This window comes from Budorcas taxicolor, chromosome 2 (genome assembly GCF_023091745.1).
Source record: "Budorcas taxicolor isolate Tak-1 chromosome 2, Takin1.1, whole genome shotgun sequence".
Taxonomy (NCBI): Eukaryota; Metazoa; Chordata; class Mammalia; order Artiodactyla; family Bovidae; genus Budorcas; species Budorcas taxicolor.
In genome coordinates this window covers 112252506-112265037 of record NC_068911.1, presented here as the reverse complement: position 1 = coordinate 112265037, position 12532 = coordinate 112252506, and the positions used below count along the sequence as shown (strand labels likewise).

The window sequence follows — 12532 nt, the reverse complement described above, 5'->3', positions numbered from 1 at the left end:
CAAGTGTCTTTAATTTTATGGCTGCAGTCACCATCTGCAGTCACTTTTGATATAAAAAAAAGTAAGTCTCTCACTGTTTCCATTGTTTCCCCATCTTTTAGCCATAAAGTGATGGGATCGAATGCCATGATCTTAGCTTTCTGAATGTTGAGTTTTAAGCCAACTTTTTCACTCTCCTCTTTCACTTTCATCAAGAAGCTCTTTAGTTCTTCTTCGCTTTCTGCCATAAGGGCGGTGTCATCTCCATACCTGATGTTATTGATATTTCTCCTGACAATCTTGATTCTAGCTTGTGCTTCAGCCAGCCCGGCATTTTGTATGATGTATTCTTCATATAAGTTAAATAAGCAGGGTGACAATATACAGCCTTGAGCTACCCCTTTCACGATTTGGAAATGTTGTTTGTTGTTCAAATATTTGTTGTTTGTTATAGTCTGTCGTCCCATGTCCAGTTCTAACTGTTGCTTCTTGACCTGCATATAGATTTCTCAGGAGGCGTGTCAGGCGGTCTGGTATTCCCATCTCTTGAAGAATTTTCCAGTTTGTTGTGATCCACTCAGTCAAAGGCTTTGGTGTAGTCAATAAAGCAAAAGTAGCTGTTTTTCTGGACCTCTCTTGTTTTTTCTATGACCCAGTGGATGTTGGCAATTTGCTCTCTGGTTCCTCTGCCTTTTTTAAATCCAGCTTGAACATCTGGAAGTTCTCAGTTCACATACTGTTGAGACCTAGCTTGGAGAATTTTGAATATTACTTTGTTAGTGTGTGAGATGAGTGCAATTGTGCACTGGTTTGAACATTCTTTGGCATTGCCTTTCTTTGAGATTGGAATAAAAACTGACCTTTTCTAGTCCTGTGGCCATTGCTGAGTTTTCCAAATTTGCTGGCATATTGAGTGCACACTTTCATAGCATCACCTTATAGGATTTGAAATAGCTCAACTTGAATTCCATCACCTCCACTAGCTTTGTTTGTAGTGAATTCCAAGTAATCAAATGGTGATTTTTCTCAATTTTGTAACTTTCACCTAGTAGCTTTTTTCAATTTATGCATATTTTTAGTTTTAAAGCAAAGTCGTTTGTGAAATTATGTTAGTGAATGAATATTGTGTTGAAATAATAGAGTAGAAAAGAAATCAGAATGACTTAGTTTTGAATTTCATCACTAACATCATTCACTTTGGTGCATTTGGGCATATTAGTTAACTTTCTTGTGCCTCAGGTTTTCTATCTGCAGAATGATGGTACACTACTTATTCTGCAGAATTCTTATGTGAACTAAATCAAATGCATACAAAACATCTAACATGTGTAATAGTTTAACAGATGTAAAAATATATAACATGCAAAAAAGTTCTCAAAATATTGTAATATTCACATGAATGATGATTTCTGATTCAGTGTAATTTTTGTACATGAAATATATAAAATTAGCACCAAAAGAAAAATATGATGAGTATTCTTATAAATAATTTGAGCAGTTTTCATCTTTTCATCTAAATTCAAAAGTACATCAGCGTTATTGTTTTCATTAGTACTACAGAAATACCAGTCCCTAAATCACATAGAAGAATCCATTTTTATACATCACTACTGAATAATTTCAGTGGAAAAGAAAAATATTTCAAGGCAATCAGGTAAAATCTATATCATTTTTCTAAAGAACCAACGTTCTTTACCAACATTATTGGCAAAGCCATTATGCGAAAGTGAGAAAAAATTGAAGGTGCTCTTTTAAATTCCATTTATTTTCTCTGTCTTCTTTAGGTTGCCAAAGAAAAAGAATCAAGGTTCTTCAGACTTTAACTTTAACTCCATAGACTGAATGTTGTGTGGTTTGTTTTTTTCATTTTTGTTTGTTTTACCATTCCTCCCTGAGAAACACTCCATACAACTTTTCTTGTTTTAGTTTTTAAATTTTTATTGCAGTATAGTTGATTTACAGTCTTATGTTAGCTTCGGCTTTGAGTGAATCAGTTATACATATACTTATATACACACTTATGTAGATTCTTTTCCCATATAAGTCATTATAGCATATTGAGTAGAATTCCCTGTGCTATAACAGTAGGTCCTTATTAGGTATCTATTTTATATATAGTAGTGTGTATTTGTTAATCCCAACCTCCTAATTTATCTCTCCCCTCCCCATACAACTCTCTCTACTCAGATAACCTCCACTTTTCAAAAGTTCACTTCACACTCCTTGCCTTTTATGAATTGCCTATGTTAGTACTTGTTTTGCCCTCTGAAAGAAATCCAAAGAGCATTTTCACTTTTATGGAAAAAAGCAAAAGGCAAAAGTGATTGGGTTCAGTGTTTATTTTATAGCAGTGAACTGTTAGGAGGCAGCAAGCACCTATGCAAGGGAGTGGTATCTCCAACCTTCTTCCCCAAGAACTACATTCAGCATCTCAGCATCAACAAGCACCATAGGTCTGAACTGCATCTGTGAGTACCTGCACTTTATCTCTATGTGTTTTGTGCATCTGTTAGCAAGATGTGTCCTAAAGGTAATTGCTTCTTCATTTTACACCACTTTGGCTGACTAAAGGTTTCATAGAAATACTTTACTTTCAGATAGTGGGGAAACCTGTTTTGAGTTCTAAATCCATTACAGTTTTTCTGTGGGGCCCAAACCAAAGTAGTTATAATAAACTTGTGATCAACTTACTGGGCTTTCCAGGTTACTGATCAATAAAGAATTCTACTGTCAATGCAGGAGCCACATGAGATGCAGGTTCAGCCCCTGAGTGAGGAATATCCCCTGGAGGAGGAAATGGCTACCAACTCCTGTATTCTTACCTGCTGGGATAATCCCATGGACAGAGGAGCCTAGTGGACTACTGTCCAGGGCGTCACAAAGAGTCAGAGACAACTGAGCAACTGAGAATGATCTAGATCAGCATTTTCTATCTTTGACAAAACAATTTTTTAAAGATCTCAATACATCACAGTCTAACACTTAAAAGAATTAAAATGAATTGCTAAATAAATAAATAAAGGTGTATAATATACAAGCCCAAGGTTTTTCATTCATTAAAGCTAACAGGCATATGGAATTTTAATACAATCAGAACAAGCATAACATTAGAAAATAATTAAATATATATATGAATTATTCATTGCAAATGTGAGTAATCAATTAATATAAAAATACTACATCACTTTTTTGTCATTCTACACTTATACCCAAACGGAAATGTATGAGGGATACAATGATTCTCCATATTAAAGATCTGCAAGCACATTTTAAAGAAATATCTCTTATATTAACAATGAAATGTTAATGTGATAAATGAGCTTGCCTCTTACTAACTTATGTAATGTAGGCTGCATTAACAGTAGTGTTACTAACAGAAGAAAATGATACTTATTGGGTTGGGCAAAAGATTTGTTCAGTGTTTTTCCATAACATGGACCTAGTAGTGCTTAGTTGCCTTTAACTTCATCCAGAATAGTTTTGTTAGATTGTGCTATGATAGCTGTCCTATCAGTGTGCACTATTTAAAAAACTTATCAAAACTGGTACATTTTTGTGCAGTCATTTTAATATTGAAGATGGAAGTGAAATGACGTTTTCAGTATACTATACTTTATCATTTTAAGAAATGTAAAAACACACTGAAATGCAAAAAAAATGATCTGTGCAATGTATGGAGAAAGTGCTGTGACAATTGAACTTGTGAACAGTGGTTTGCAAAGTTTCATGCTTGAGATTTCTCACTGTATGATGCTCTACATTTGAGGAAATCAGTTAAAGTTGATAGTGATCAAGACATTAATTGAGAACAATTAAGGTTATACCACAATTCAAAATATCCAAATCAAAAGTTGAAGATCATTTGTGCCAACTTGGTTATGTTAATCACTCTGATTTTTGGATTCCATATAAGTGAAAAAAAAGCCATATTTCCACATGCAATTTTCTAATTAAATATAGCTAAAATGTTTCATTTTTAAAACAAATTGTGATGGAAGATGAAAAGCAGATACTGTGCAATAATGTGGAATGGAAGAGATTATGGGGCTAACTAAATGAACCATCACTGACCACATCAAACCTGAAGGAGGGTATGGCAACCCATTCCAGGATTCTTGCTTGGAGACTTCCCATGGATAGAGGAGCCTGGCAACCCACAATTCACTGGGTTGCAAAGAGTGTGACACCATTGAGTGACTAAGCACAACCACACCAAAGGCTGGTCTTCATCCAAAGAAGGTGATATGGTGTATACAGTACTATTGGAAGGGAATTCTCTGTTATGAGCTTCTTCTGGAGGACCGGATGATTAGTTCCAACAAGTACTGCTCCCATTTAGACCAATTGAAAGCAGTACTCAATGAAAAGCATCTGACATTGATCAACAGAAAACACATAATCTTTCATCAGGTTAATGCTTGACCAATTATTTCTTTGATGACCTGTCAAAAACTGTTACAGCTTGGCTAGGAAGTTCTGATTCATCCACTGTATTCATCAGACATGGTGAACATGCCTTTGGATGGACATTTATTTTGGTCCTTAAAAAATTCTCTTAATGAAAAAAATTTCAATTCCCTGTAAAACTGTAAAAGGCACCTAGAACAGCTCTTTGCTCAAAAAGATACAATTTGGGGGAAGATGGAATTAAGAAGTTGCCTTCAATGGCTTGTTTTGATAACATTCATAGTAGCAAAATCAGTATCACAGTGGTGTGCTAATGGAAATAGAAGTGATTTTAAAGCAACTTCAGTGAGCTCAGATTATTCTTTTGAACTGTTACCCAAAGTGTAACAAGCCCCAGTAAGTTATAAACTTAGATTTGCCTTTTGACAAAAGAAATAGATTTTGATCATATACCTCCCATGCATGGATCTTTTCTTGACAGAAAAGTAATTCATAATGTGCATATAAACATTTCATATGAATGTTATATAATTCATAATGTAAATTATAATTTTTAAGGCATTTGGTGATAAGTTTTCACAGATGTACAGTATCAAAATCCAAGTTAATTGATAATTATCCTTAAATTGTAGAATATCATGACAATTTTTAAGCCTCTGTTCTTGCAGTTTTCCAAACTATGTTTGGGCCTTTTTATCTAACAAGCTATTGAAAACACATCCATTTCTTATTTGCATGCAACTATTAAAATAATTAAAAATAATAATGATAAACAAGTAATCAGTGGCTGTCCAAATTTTATGTTTATATCACTTCTGAACTGATCTCCTACTTCACAGTAACACAAAAACTATCCATAATTCAAGTATCATTGAAATAATTATTCTTTTATCAGCATGCAATACATTTATGAAGCTTTAATATTATCATGTAGAAAAGAGAATAATCTTAAATAAAATATACATTCTTTAAATAATTCACTTTTTTTCATAATTGAGATTTTAGTCATAGTTTTGAGGATCAAAATAGATATATCAATTTGTGTACAACTCTTGCATGTGTATGTGTTCAGTCGCTTCAGTCATGTCCTACTCTTTGGGATCCTATCGACTGTAGCCCACTAGGCTCCTCTATACATGGGATTCTCCTGGCAAGAATACTGGAGTGGGTTGCCATGCCCTCCTCCAGCAGATCTTCCTTAACAAGCTATCCAGTACCCATATCTTCAAATGCTGATATGCTGTCACAGCAGAAGTCCCACTAATTCACAATTTAATATCATATACACTACATCCTCAAACTGTCAATTGTTCACAGCACATTAACAAAGTTGGTAGGAAAACTGGACTACCATGACCAAAGATGTTATAGAGTGCACAAAATTCTGAGCAGGAGTGCCAAGCTCAAGCAGTGAGCAGTTTGCATTAGGAAACAATTCTACCAAAAACAATATAAGAAGAGAGGTAATTTAAGTGTTCAAGACATTAAAAGCACAATTGACTCCAAACTGCCATTTAGTATGCTTTGTATTATAGGATGTAAAAGCTTCCCCATCTGTGGAATGTTAAGCTGACATCCAAGACAATCAAAGCATCTCATATTCAATATCCCACTATTGTACCAAAAAAAAAAAAAAAGTAAATTAAACGATTTCACCTCAAAAAAAAAAAAGGAGGGGGGTATTGGGATTCCCTCCTTTTTAAAAATGTTTCTAGAGCTACTAAAAATCTTACATTTACAAAACAGTTGACAAAAATATTCCTCTGGGTTGTACAAGAAGGGAGACAGGAGCCACTGATAAGATTGGGTGTGTGATATTAATCAGACTTGGCTTCTTTCTCCCTTGCTTCATCGGGGGCTGGACTCTCCTCATTTTTAATCTCTCCTGTTTTCTGCAGGTAAGTCTTTAGTCTCTTGATTGGCTCCTTCCACCTGTTTCACTTTGCTCCTCTTTCTCCCTTTGTTTGCACTTTTTTGTCTGAAGATTTATCCTTTTCTGCCACCTTCCTTAGCTTTGTTTCCACTTTTTCAGGAGCCTGTTTAGCTGACAACCTCGGGATCTTCTCCTGGGCTCCTCCTTCACCAGGCCCTCAGAGCATCTGACCTTGCTCTTGGGCATCGTCCCTGCAGGCCGCAGTGGCCAAGAGCCTTCGTGAAGCTGGACTGCCTGGCCACTGCAGCTCCTTCCCCACATTTCTTACTAAAACACTAACAATACTATTTAGTGAAGCTGAAGGTTCTGTTTTATATTTATTGTTTTATTTTGCGTTTTGAGGCAATATTACTCAGTTGAAGGAAGCAGTGTATAATTTACATTTATGTAAATTTTTAATCTGGGTGTGGTGGCCAACCTCCATGATGGCCCAGAGTGAACCACACCTCCTGGTATTGTCTTCTTGTGTAGTTCCATTTATGCCAGAGTTGATCTGTGTGTCCAACAGCATGTGGTGATATGAAGGTATGTAATTACATTAAAGTAAAACTATTTAAGACTGCAACTTCTGTCTGGAGGGTGCTCACCTTCTCTCATTCTTTTTTGGATCACTCGCCCTATTAGCCTCTATGAAGACACCACCAGGGCAATCAGATGGCCAAAGCTAGTGACAACTGAGGCCTTCCAACAGCCATGTGAGTTTTTGGAAGCTGATCTTTCAGCTTCATCTGAGTCTTCAGATGGTTGCAGCTCTGGTCAACAGCTTGACTAGAACCTCATGAACCAACCTCAACCAGACAACCTACTCAGATGTCCCACATTCCTTAGCAATGGAAATGGTGTGAAAATTAATGTTTGACTTTTTAAGCCATCAAGTTCTGGGTGATTTGTTAAGAACATCAGATAACTGATACACTGAACAACTAACCTATAATATTTTACTCTGTTGTAGCTGAGTCATTGGAATAAGGTCTCACACAATGTGCTACTACAGTGTTATGCCCTTCAGATGCATATGTTATGTTAGGGCTCTATTTCACAACAATGAAGCTAAAGAAAGGAATCATTTTTTTTACCTTCAACACATTAAAAAAAAAAAACTGCTGTTTTAAAAATATCTAGGCATTTTGTGTGAAATGCAAAATACTTTGAAAGTTTTATGTTGTTCTAAGATTTGGTGTTCCATATTGTTAACTATTTCCTTAAAATGTCAGGATTAAACACTTAACTGATTCTTGACTTGCCTTCATTGCCATCAAATTACCCAGCATTCATAGTTGCACATCTTTGACACAGTTTTCACTAACACTTCAGCAATTGTATAGGGCCCTTTAGTCTTCAACATGATGTGTTAATTCACATTAAGAAGCTCTCTTATATGAATCTATTTATATTTGAATTATTGAACATCAATATATATATGATTGAATGTGTTCTTCTATATTTTGTATATAATTGCTACTTAAACTGTAATAGAATCTTTGCTTCATTACCCAGTGCATCCCTCACAAATAGCACACTGTTATTCTAGCACCTCATTATGAATCATGCCTATAAAAGTAAAGTCAGTATTTGTATGATCATTGTTGTTGTTCAGTCACTGTCATGTTAGTATTAGCGGTTTGGTTTTGTTTAGAATCATTTGTGTCATTGTTATTAGGCTTACAACTACTGCTTCAAACAAGAGAATTCGTAAAAATTCTTCTCAAACAGTAACAAATTTGTTTCACTATATTAAAATTAGAGGGAAAAATAAATAGCATAAATTATACTTTCCTAATTCAGCTAATACTATAAAACTATATGGGCTTCCCTGGTGGCTCAGCAGTGAAGAATCCACCTGCCAATGCAGGAGGCATAGGGTTTGATCCCTGGGTCAGGAAGATACCCTGGAGAAGAAAAATGGCAACTCACCCCAATATTCTTGCCTGGGAAACCCCATAGACAGAGGAGCCTGGTGAGCTATGGTCCATGGGATCACAAATGAGTCAGACATGAATCAACAACTGAGCAACAACAATAAAATTATGTTTTTAAAAGCTTGATTAAAAAAAATGTTTATAAAAGAATAAGTAATGTAGATAACTAAATGCTTAAGCATCTTCATATTTTCCATACCTCTGAATTTCATTAACAGATGAATCTTAAAATATCACACAAATACTGCTCAATTCATATATAATATAGTTTATCACAAAACATCATCAACTCCAAAATGAATCTGTTTCTTATTCAGAGACTGAGGTCCCTGATCATGTTTTGAGTGGTGCAGCAATGTTAAATTGTTATAAACAGTTTCAGAACATCTCTAACTTTTGTATCATATAGTCATGATTCTAACAAATAGTTCATTGACTAGCAGCAATACACAGACCATACCGGAAGTGCCACATGAGCTTTTAAAGCTCTTCTAAATTTGACTTCACTTTCATGAGTGAGAGACAACTGCATATGAGATTGGTATAGAATAATAAAGGCAACTCACACTTATAAAGTATGATATTTTTAGACTTATATAAACTCAGATGTCATAATAGAATGGAGGGGTGTGGAAAATTGTCACTCGCTTGTCTACTCTTCAAAATTTATTTTGGCATATGACTGCTTATCTCAGCTGGTCGGGTCTATCTACATTTCAAATAGTTTATTACATATATATATTCCCTTGTGAAATATGTGATATTATATTGAAAGATTTACTTAACTCTAGTTCAGTTCAGTTAAGTCACTCAGTCATGTCTGACTCTTTGCGACCCCATGGACTGCAGCACACCAGGCTTCCATCTCCATCACCAACTCCCAGAGCCTACTCAAACTCATGTCCATCACGTCGGTGATGCCATCCAACCATCTCACCCTCTGTCATCCCGTTCTCCTCCTGCCTTCAATCTTTCCCAGTATCAGGGTCTTTTCCAATGAGGCAGTTCTTCACATCAGTTGGTCAAGGTATTGGAGTTTCAGCTTCAGCATCAGTCTTTCCAATGAATATTGAGGACTGATTCTCTTTAGGATTGACTGGTTTGATCTCCTTGCTGTCCAAGGGACTCTCAAGAATCTTCTCCCGCACCGTAGTAAAAAAGCATAAATTCTTCAGCATTCAGCTTTCTTTATGGTCCAACTCTCATACTCATAAATGACTACTGGAAAACCATAGCTTTGACAAGGCAGACATTTGTTGGTAAAGTAATCTCTGCTTTTTAATATGCTGTTTAGGTTGGTCATAGCTTTTCTTCCAAGGAGCAAGTGTCTTTTAATTTCATGGTTGCAGCCGTGATTTTGGAGACCCCCAAAATAAAGTCTCTCGCTGTTTCCATTGTTTCCCCATCTATTTGCATGAAGTGAAGGGACTGGTTGTCATGACCTTAGTTTTCTGAATGTTGAGTTTTAAGCCAACATTTTCACTCTCTTCTTTCACTTTCATCAAGAGGCTCTTTAGTTCTTCGCTTTCTGCTATAAGTGTGGTGTCATCTGCATATCTGAGGTTATTGATATTTCTCCCGGCAATCTTAGTTCCAGCTTATGCTTCATACAGCCCAGCATTTTGTATGATGTACTCTGAATATAAGTTAAATAAGCAGGATGAGAATATACAGCCTTGATATATTCCTTTTCCTATTTGGAACCAGTCTGTCATTCCATGTCCAGTTCTAACTGTTGCTTCCTGACCTGCATACAGAGTTCTCAGGAGACAGGTCAGGTGGTCTGGTATTCCCATCTCTTGAAGAATTTTCTACAATTTGTTGTGATCTACTCAGTCAAAGGCTTTGGTGCAGTCAATAAAGCAAAATTAGCTGTTTTCCTGGAACTCTCTTGCTTTCTCAATGATCCAGTAGATGTTGGCAATTTGATCTCTGGTTCCTCTGCCTTTTCTAAATCCTTGAACATCTGGAAGTTCACAGTTCATGTACTGTGGAAGCCTGGCTTGGAGAATTTTGAGCATTATTTTACTAGCCTGTGAGATGAGTGCAATTGTGCAGTAGTTTGATAATTCTTTGGCATTGCCTTTCTTTGGGACTGGAATGAAAACTGACTTTTTCCCTTCCTGTGGCCACTGCTGAGTTTTCCAAATTTGCTGGCATATTGAGTTTAGCTCTTTCACAGCATCATCTTTTAGGATTTGAAACGGCTCAACTGTAATTCCATCACCTCCACTAACTCTGTTTGTAGTGGTGCTTCCTAAGGTCCACTTGACTTAAAGTCCTAGCTAATTATATAATTCCAGATTTAAATTATTTCTTGCAGTCCTACAAACATATTCAACTGTGTCTGGCTTCTATTATTGTGACTGAATAGTTAGCTACCAACCTTGGTATGTAGTCTGATTACAGAATGAGCTGTTTCAAATCCTAAAAGATGATGCTGTGAAAGTGCTGCAAGTATCTGCAGTCCTAATATTGCATTTTGTTCTCTGTTGTTCGTTCTTTCTGTGCACTCTCCCACATGCTGTATTGTTTCAATCAATTTAGAATTTCTGTTTTGGGGCTCGGCTCTTATTCAGCTGATTCCATTCAGTGAAAACCCCATGGTAGCTAGGTTGAGCTTAAGTTTCTTTAGAGAGTATTTGCATTTGCTTCTTTTAGGCTTTCTAAGCCAATATCTCTCAGTTTTTACCTTGTGTGATAGACAAAATAAAAGCCTTTCAAAAATCCTCATGTCTTAATTCCCAGGACTTGAGTATGTGTTACCTTTTTTGCCAAAGGGGCTCTGCAAATGGGGTTTAATTAATAACATTGGATTATGCATGTAGGTCCAATGTAATTACAAAAATTCTTATAAGAGGGAGGCAGGAGGGTCATAGTAAGTGAAGGAGATGTTGTGCTAGAAATAGAGTGGAAAAACAGATGGAAAAGGAGAGAGATTTTAAATGTCACACTGTGACTCTGAAGAGGGAGAAGAGGAAACAAGAAAAGAAATGTAGGCAGCCTCTAGGAGACTAGAAAGGCAAGAGGAACGATTCTCACCTAGAGTTTCCAGAAGGCATGTAGACTTCCAATTCCTTGATATTAGAACTTCTGGTCTCCAATAAGATAATACATTTGGGTTTATTTCCAGTAAGTTGTGGTTACATCATTTTTTCTTTTTTTGCTCTGCTAAGTTTGTTACATCAGGAGAGAGAAACCAAGGCAATATGAATGCAAATCATCTTGCTGCTGCTAAGTCGCTTCAGTCGTGTCCGACTCCGCGCGATCCGCGCGATCCCATAGATGGCAGCCCACCAGGCTCCCCCGTCCCTGGGATTCTCCAGGCAAGAACACTGGGGTAGGTTGCCATTTCCTTCTCCAATGCATGAAAGTGAAAAGTGAAAGTGAAGTCGCTCAGTCGTGTCCGACTCCTAGCGACACCATGGACTGCAGCCCACCAGAACCCTCCGTCCATGGGATTTTCCAGGCAAGAGTACTGGAGTGGGTTGCCATTGCCTTCTCTGGCAAATCATCTTAGGATCTTGTTAATAACACAAAAGAATCCGATGGTAGGCCTGGGAAAGAGTGAGAGTTTCTATATTTCTAGGCAATTTCCAGGTGATCTGGAGGTTTCTGGGTGTTTGTAGATCATAATTTGAGTATTAGGTAATCTAGGGTAATATTAGGAGAAGGCAACGACAACCCACTCCAGTACTCTTGCCTGGAAAATCCCATGGACAGAGGAGCCTGGTAGGCTGCAGTCCATGGGGTCACTAGGAGTTGGACACGACTGAGCAACTTCACTTTCACTTTTCACTTTCATGCATTGAAGGAAATGGCAACCCACGCCAGTGTTCTTGCCTGGAGAATCCCAGAGATGGGGGAGCCTGGTGGGCTGCCATGTATGGGGTCACACAGAGTCGGACACGACTGAAGCGACTTAACAGGGTAATATTAGCATAAAAACACATTAAAATAATAGTCTATTTGAGTTTTCCCAGACTTTGAAAGTTATTGAAAATCAAACTTCAAACACTGTGAAGGCATTTTTTTTTTTAATCACAGTTTTGTTTCGTTTTTTCATGGAGATGAAGTCCCTAACTTTTTGAAGAGGTCTTAATTGAGGTTTCTCCTGGTGTAAAATCAATGTTCTTTTTTTTTCCTCTCCTGAAGACTTAAAAACCAAGACACTGAATTTTTGGTATAAGCACAAAAATGTAAGAAAGATTTTATCTCACATTTTGTTTACTTTGCTGATTTCAGACTCTGTTATTTTTTTTATCTTTATATCTTTCTTCTATCTCAGCTATGC

The 12532-nt window shown here is 36.7% G+C and overlaps 1 pseudogene; it reads right to left on the bottom strand.

Annotated features, from left to right (window-relative positions):
- Positions 1-6203: 6203 nt before the first annotated feature.
- On the bottom strand, positions 6204-6505 carry LOC128043898 (non-histone chromosomal protein HMG-14-like; annotated as a pseudogene).
- Positions 6506-12532: the final 6027 nt, after the last annotated feature.